The 8912-nt window shown below is 40.4% G+C and overlaps 1 pseudogene; it reads left to right on the forward strand.

Moving 5' to 3' along the window:
• Positions 1-6154: 6154 nt before the first annotated feature.
• Positions 6155-6273, forward strand: LOC111742260 (annotated as a pseudogene).
• The last annotated feature ends 2639 nt before the right edge of the window (positions 6274-8912 follow it).

Raw genomic sequence — 8912 nt, forward strand, 5'->3', positions numbered from 1 at the left:
CATATTAAATTGGCAAAAATCAATAAGTTTGACAACACTCTCTGTTGGTGAGTTCATGGTGAAATAGGCACTCTTACATTACTGGTACAATTTTATAGAAAAGAATTCGGCAATGTCCAGCAAAATCGCATATGCATCTACTCTTTTATCTGGCAATTATACTTCTAAATACCATCACTGTCAAAAGTAAACAAACTTCTAAATACCATCACTGTCAAAAGTGTACATCACTATACAAAATGATGTGTATCCAAAGGTATTTATTGGGGCATTTTTAATAATGATAAGAGATTAAAAACAAAACCAGTGTTCATCAACTGAGGATTTGTTGAATAAATAATGAAACTTTCATCTGATAGAGAAGATCATGCAGTATAAAAAAGGATATAGAACACTCTTCCGGTTATATCCTTCAGTGACAAAAGGTGCAGAATGCTCTTTAGAGCATGTGACTTGAAAGGGCAGGGGATGTGGTGGTTTGAAGATAGCTAAGAATTCTTTGACACTCCCTTTGTCTAGAATTGGGACTTACTTTCCTTCCTTTTAAATTTAGGCTGGCTTGCAACTACTTTGACCAATAAACTATGGTGGAAATGACAGTATATCAGTCAGAGTGTGGCCCTCAAAAGGACTGTCAGCTTCCACTTAACTCTCTTAGAACCCTTAGTCACAAGGTGAGAAGTCCCATTACCCTGCTACTAAGACCACTCTCATAAGAATACTACTTAGAGAAACTACTTAGAGAAAGAGAAGAGTCCAGCTGAGCCCAGACTTCAAGCTATATAAATCCTCCTGGCCGGCCCAACCAAGCCCAGACACCACATGAATATCATCAACACTACATGGAACAGAAGAGTTGCATACTGTAATAAGCATATTGCTCATTTTTAAGCTGTTACATGTATTTTGTAGCAATCTGACATTGACATCATCAGGAATCAAAATGATGACTAGAAAGGAGTATAAATCAAAGTTAAAGAAAGACCCTGTAAAGTTAAATTTAAATGGAAAATATCAGTATATACTCATATTTTTCCATTTCTAAAAATATATATTTCTTAGTTCTTACCACTGAAAGGCCTAGAAGCAGTGACATCCTAGTAGCAATGAACATCCCTAGTGCTCAGACTGGGTTCTCTATTATTACCCACAAAAAAGGCACCAGGACTCCTCCTAGAAGTGACTGATTCTAAGTCTGGAGTTGAAGATACACAAGATGAGCTTGAGATATCTCGTCGCACCAGGAAGGCAAGGAAGCTATGGAAAACAAATAGATTCATGCCAAAAGGTCACAATGAGCCAAACCAAAGGCACATAGTGACCTAAGATGATACCATGTGAGAAAAAAAATTAATGGCTGCAGTGGATCAAAACATATCAAGTATATTAAAATTCATGAGTTCGTCATAATAGGAAAACAAAAAAAATCTCAGTCATCACCACTGGAGGTTGCTAAGGCACCAACTTATTACTCCAAAATTTCATAAAGTGAAAAGATCAAACATTTACTCTGCCTTTTCTGTATAAATTCTATTTTGAAGTAATGAAAAGATTGTTGGGGGCAAGTTCTTTTATACAGAAAAATCCCAGGTAACAAAGGCAGAAGAAGTGTTGGAATTAGAACATCACCACTCAGCAACCTCATGGAAATAAAAGATTTAAGCAATAACTATGAATAGATGCTAAAATTCATTCGCTGCCAAGTTGATGGAGAACATTATAATGGCGAGATCAGGTCGACGCTACTAAAATACACTAATCTCTCTTTGCAACACTAAAAGTGGGAGAACCACACATTACATACGAGAGAGTTATATGCCTCATGGATGTATTAAAATACGAAAAAAAAAAAAAGGTCCATCTACGAACCTATGAAATTCTTCCATCTAAAACCATGAACCTGAACTGAATCTGCTCGATCTGTAAATATAGCTGCAAGACGACAAGGAATACGAATTGCATAACAAGCTAAATAACATAATGAGAAAGTAATGAAGCACATCCAAAAGATGGAATATTCTTCAAGCCAAATATTCTGGTACCTCCAACAAGTAAAATGGCATTAATAGCGGAGAAAGAGAGTCTGATAGAGATATAAAAACCAAATGCACTATGTGGACCTTTTTTAGATCCTACATAACTAACCATAAAACAACATGCAAAAAAAAAAAAAAAAAAAGCCTTTGAGTTTATCAGTTTCTTAGTTAACAAGGTAAAAGTTAAACATTTACTTACCCTATGACCCAAGATTCCACCCCTCGTTATTTACCCAAGAGAAATGAAAACATACATTCTCAAAAAGACGTGTACAAGAAAGTTCATAGTCACTTTATTCATAATAGTCAAAAAGTGGGGGGAAAATGCCCATCAACAGAAGAAAAGATAAACAAATTGTGATATATTCATACGACGGAATACTGGTTAACAAAAAATAGTGAACTACTACACACACCACGTGGATGAATCTCTCAGGTACTGTGCAACATGAAAGAATTCAAACAAAAGAATATCGTATAATTTCCTTTATGTGAGGTCCTAGAACAAGCAAAACTAACCGGCAAAATTAATTTATGGTGAAAAAAGTAAGAGAAGGGATCGCCTCTAGAAAGCAGGTTGACGGGGAAAAGAGATGAGAGAACTTTTTAAGATGATGGAAATGGTCTGTGTCTTGACAGGAATGTGGATTACAAGAGAGTATGCATCTGTCGAACATGGAAATACACACTTAAGATCTGCACATTTCACTCTAAGTAAATTTTATCTTTACGGAAAAGAACTATAAACAAATGCTGAACTCTGGTTGACAGGTTTTCTTTTCACCGGGGTAGGTATTAGTAATTCTGAAACCACTTCTGTGTATTTTAGGCTTAAGCAAATAAGTTAACACATCGAGGAGAACGAGGCCAGATTTCTTGGTCCTGGAGGATAGAGATACAAACGAGGAAAGGAGAATAACTGGAATGTATTGAGACATCGGTATTAATTTATAGATTTTAATTTATAGTTTTATAAATAAAATTAAATACACGTATACATGCATTTCCTATGTCTGTCCACTGAGACAGCATAGAAGCAATGATAGAGCAGAAGCAGCAAGCACACCTGGCACCGGGAGCTTGGTTTTAAATACTATTCTCTACTAAAAAGAATAAAACCTCCTTTGAAAAAGCTAATTCCAGAGCTGGAGCAGGAAAAGCACAGGGGATCCTGGAACACGTTGTTATACTAGAAATCAAGGAAGTGTTCAAAGAACAAATTGTCTCCCCCACATACACACATTAACTACTTATTAATGAACTGCACAATGGAGAAGCCCGGAGACGCTGCCTCAACCAAATGATCAAAGTCCACATCACCAACATCCTCCTGATATGATGCTCAGACACCAACACAACATTACAGCTCCGATATTACTATCAAAAAGACATAACTTAAATCTAATCAGAAGGAAACGTCAGGCAAACCCAAATTGAAACATTCTACAAAGCAACTTGCCTGTACCCTTTTATGACGAGGTCAAGAAAGACCAAAAAAAAAAAAAAAAATGATTGAGGAACTTCTCCCAAATGAAAAATCCTACAGAGACATAATAACTAAATGGGTGGTCCTGGGTCCCATCTGGACTGGGAGAAAACATAACTGTAAAAAGAATTATTGGGAAAATTGCCAAATTTTGAAAGCAGACGGAGGATGGTAAATTTCTGGCTCTTGATAATTATACCGTGGTTACATAAGAAAATGTCTTTGCCTTCAGGAAATACATACTGAAGTGTTCACAAGTAAAGGGATGTGATCTCCAATATATTCTCACAGAATTCTCAAAAATATATGTTAATAGTAAATCAAATAGAGCAAAATGTAAGCATTTGGTGAATTCAGGCAATGGGCAGATTTCTTTGCACTATTCTTGCAACTTCTTTTTTGGTTTTAATTTTTTAAAGTAACAAACCCAAAAAAAGAATTCTTTGATAAATCAGGGAAATAAATATGGACAGGGTTAGATGTCATTAATCAATTTCTAGTAATTCTGAGCAGTGCGATAATGACATGGTGATTGTAAGTCTTTGCTAGTTAGAAGGACTGAATTGTTTGTGGGTGATGTGACATGATGTCTGGAATTTGCTTTAAAATATCCCAGTATAGACAAACGGTGAGGGGATAAAAGCAGAATGGTTGAATGCTGATAACTGATAAATCCGGGTGGTGGGCACAAGAGACCTCAGATACTATTCTCTTTCTTGTTGTATATGATTGAATTTTTCCATTAAAAAAAAAAAACTTTGCCCGAAAATGTAAGGAAAGAATTCTCCAAGTAATGGAGCAGGAATTTTCTTGGCTGGGTTCCAGTTCCTGCTCTGCAGTGGCCTCAACCGGAGCCTGGGCGAGGTGACGTCCATCTGGTCACCTCTGCCTGGTCATCTGCAAAATGAGGTTAATGATGCTGCCTCTGGCTCATGGTCAGGACTCTTCTGAGGTACAGAGTGATAATGATTTGCAGAGTCTCCCAGGCAGTGGCCACATGTGAGAGGGTTGTGCTCTTGTCAACTGAGCAACTGGGTGCCTGGCTGCCCCCTCCCATGGCATTCAGCCTAGCTAAGTGGGTTCTGCCGAGCCAGGTGGACCCTGCTGGCTGGCTGAGTGCCAGTCTTCACAATCTTCTGTGCTGCATCCCATGTACAAACCTTTTACTTTTCCAAATTAAACATTACACATAGGGGTGGGGAGTAGGAGAGGGAACTGTGCTAAGTCCGCCTTCATTAGGAAGGAAATAAATATCTCAAGACAGATTTATCTCTTTCTGAAAGAAATTAATTTCTAAATGAAATAATAAGTTCCCTGACAGTCATTTTCAAGGCTTCAGACATCGGAGCCAGAACCTCTCCCTCTCTCTGCTCACCCCCTTCACAGGCTGACTGGCTTGCTCTGCCATATCCACAGATCCATGCCTCCTCCCCTGGTGAAGCTTGCCCTGGTGACACATGAGTCCTTTATTCCATGGAAACTAATAACGAGATGCCCAATTAAGGTGAGGTTCCATGAGTGCCAGCTCTGGACACATGGCCCGGCTGGCATTGGGACATGGGACAGACCGCCTTGGGGATGACCGTCCTTTCGTGTGCCTGAATGGGCCATTCTCAGGGCAGCTCTGGACATGTGCAGTTGTAAGGCGAACAAAATGTGGCCCCCTGACCTCTGGCCACAGTTTGGACCCCAGAAGGCCTCCTTGGAGAACTAGAGTCACTTGGGTGACTAGGTGTCTTGCTGCTGTATAACCTGTCACTATCTACCTTTCGAATTGCTATTGGCCCAGCCAGCTGGCTATAGAGGGTAGAGAGGGAGCTGGGTGGTTCTCAAGGCAGAGGAAATAGCCCTTCCTCCTTCGAAAAAAAAAAAGTAGAAACAGAAGACCTGCATCCACAATAAAAGTAATGTTGATCACCTATCATTTCATTAAGGGTTAAGAGTTTGAAATGTATTATTCATTTAATTCTCCTTAAAAAACCTAGATGCTTTCATTATTTCTACTTTTGTCACATTATATATATTATAAAATTGTATAGTTTAGAAGATTATAATCTCCACACAAGAAACCTGAAACTGAGGATCAAGTGACTTTCAGAGGCCACAAACTAACACGTGCGGAAGAGGGATTTGAACCCAGAACAACTTTGAGACTCAAATCCCTGCTCTTAACTTCTGTGTTATACTGCTATTAACTCTTAGGAACCAAAGCCCAAATCTGAATGAAAATTGACCAGCTCCAGGAATGCAGAACTCAGTCAAGGGACGTCTGGAATTCTAGTCCAAGGAATGATCCCCTGGGCCTGGGGTACAAGACCAACCTCTAGTCACATAGAAGGTAAAAGGGTTCAAATATACTGTGGCAGAAGATTTGGCTTTGGGTGGTGAACACACCATGCAATATACAGATGACATATTATTGAATCGTATACTTGAAACCTATATAATTTTCTTAACCAATGCCACTCCAATAAATTTAATTAAAACAAACAAACAAACAAACAAACAGGGAGGCTGAGTTGAGGAAGTCTAACCTCGGGAGACAGACATCCAGAAAGCTGAACCAGAAAGTTGCTTTTTCTGAAGCTGAGAGAGAAGACTTGGTAGTAAGGACATTAAAAATTAATTAGGAGTGTACAGCCATGCCATTCTGAAGAAGTCCGATCCCGTCTGATCTTGGAAGCTAAGCAGGGTCAGGTCTGGTTAGTACTTGCATGGGAGACCACCTAGGAAGACCAAGTGCTGTAGGCGTAAAAAATAAAAAATAAGGGATTGTAAACTGAGAAGGTCCTTGTAATCTGTGAGGTCAACCAAGGGTTGCCTTGCCTAAAAAAGTAATAATAAAATAAAAAATAAATGAATTAACTAATTAGGAGACACTGTGGGTGGGGCTGGCTGAATTCAATTGAAAAATGAGAGAGGGAATAATCTCTGTGGGCTGAGGCAGTCACGGAAGACTTCCTGGAGGAGGAGGCCACCAAGTTCAGCCCTGATGGCAGATATGACTAGAACAGGAGGAGGTGAGGAGGAAAGGCCTTCATCTGGTCACCAGGATGAAGAGCGCAAGGATGTGCTTGGTATTTCCTCCTCTGGCACCAAGTGAGTTTCTGATTTTTCTTCTCTCTTAAGATAAAAGCTCCACTAATGAGATGCTTTTTTAGGAAACAGCGCTCTACAAGGCACACGACATTTTACAGAGGGGGGCGCTTAAGCTCAGAGAGGGCAACTCCGTGAGCATGAGCATTTTGCTTAAGGAAAGACAAAGTGAATTTCAAACTCAGGTTCCAGAGACCTTAACCTTTGTCTTTTAGTGCACAGGTGAGAGAAGGCCGCTTATCGATGGATTTGAAGAGGCTCGTTGTGGCTGCCACTAGACAGGAGAGTGAGATTCCAAATGCTGCTGTTTCATCTCATTTGCTGGGGTCACCAAGCTTGAGATAGTATTTCCGGCTAATGGTGGGAGCCAGGTGTCAGGGGAGGAAGCAGGTTTCTTGTGTGGAGATTAGAGGAAGCAGAAAAAAAATAATTCATTAATGCATCTATTCATTCATCAAATATGTATTGAACATCTACTATGTGCCAGGCTTTGTGTGTGATTCACCTTGTAGTCCCACTTCCTAGTAGACACAGTTCCTGTGCTCGTGAAGTGTGCATTTTGGAGGAGGTGTCAAAAATAGTGATCAAATGATAACACAAATACAAATTTACATTCTGGAGTAAATGCTATGAGGAGCAAGTACGGGGAAGTTACGAGAGTTGTAACAGGGTCCCTGACATAATCTGGGAAGTAACAAAAAGGCTTTTTAACTAGGAAGTGACAGGTAAGCTAAAATATGAATGTTGAATAGGAATTAATAAGAGAAAGGGTAGCTTAAAGAGCATTCCAGGTATTCAGGGTCAAGGCCCTGACGCAGGAGGAGAGGCCAGCAGAGGAGGGAGAGAGTAGCTTCAAGGTGACCCTGGAGAGGCAGGCAGGGCCAGACAGTAGAGGGCCTAGAAGAATGGGGGTTTTTATCCTAGCGGCATGGGAAACTACTGAAGCCTTTTAAACTTGAAGATGCTTGAGTTGAACTGCGTTTTAAAATGTTAATCTGGCTGCTGCGTAGATAATGAATCAGACGGGGACAAAGTAGAACAGAAAATAGTTAGAAAATGAATGCAGTGGAACAAGTGGAAAGTAAAGGTGACTTCTGCTCAGGTAATGGCCACAGACACAGATACTGATGGATTCAAGAGATACATAAGAGGCACTATCAACAGAAATTACCCTAGCAAGGAAGACAGATCTCACAGGACACTTCTCCTGATCATCCAACCCAAAAGGGGGTTTCTTGGTTTCATGAAAGAGAAATTGTCAACCCAAGAGGTAACTGGAACAATCCAAAATTACCCAGCCAGGAGCAGAACCTGGCTCTCTAAACCTGAGCCCAGTGGTCCCTTTCTTGCACAGCAGACTCTTCCTGGGACAGCACTGAGGGACAGCACCACCACCAAATGCCTCTCAGGGTCTATATTAGCCTTCTCCGAAAACAAGACCCACAGTCTAGTGATATATTTCACAGTCCTTATACAAAACTGATCTTACACAAAACCCGTTCACCAGCAGTCCTTGAGAATCTACCCCTCTATTAGTTTTCTATTGATGCTGTAACAAATGACCATAAATTTAGGGGCTTAAAACAATGCAAATATATTCTCTTAATTTCTGGAAGCTGGAAGTCTGGAACCAGTTTCACTGAGTTGAATAAAGTCGAGGTGCTCGCAGGGTGGGTTCCTCCTGGAGGCTCTGGGGAGAGTCTGTTTCCTTGCTGTTTCTCACTTTTCTAGAGGCAGCCTACATTCCTTGACTCATGGCTCCTTCCTCCATCTTCAGTGCTAACACACAGTTTCTTGTTTCCATTGTTACCTTACCACCACCTTCTTCTGTCAAATCTCCTTCTGCCTCCCTCTTATAAGTACACTTGTGATTTCATTTTGGGTCCACCTGCATAATTCAGGGTAACCTCCCCATCTCAAGATCCCTAACTTAATCACATCTGCAAAGTCCCTTTTCCATCTGAAGTAACACCTATAGTTTCTCGGGCTTAAGACCTGGATACCTCAGTGAGCCATTATTCAGCCTACCGCAACTTATCCACAGTCAGGGCAAGGCAAGACTAAAAACCTTCCAGACAACCTTCTTAGGGCAATTGGGTTAATAAGAAAATTACAGACCTTGCCTGAAGTAAAAACAGCCAGGAGAGGAAATAGAAAATAGATGTTAACTGAGGATGAGCCAAGAAGACAAGCCTCATATTGAACCAAGGATGGATGCCTACGTTTTTAGGGCCACAGACACCCCCTGTTTTGAGAATAGAATGAAAGCTTTGACCCTCTCCCCAATATACCAT

This window comes from Pteropus vampyrus, unplaced genomic scaffold (assembly GCF_000151845.1).
Source record: "Pteropus vampyrus isolate Shadow unplaced genomic scaffold, Pvam_2.0 Scaffold89, whole genome shotgun sequence".
Classification (NCBI taxonomy): Eukaryota; Metazoa; Chordata; class Mammalia; order Chiroptera; family Pteropodidae; genus Pteropus; species Pteropus vampyrus.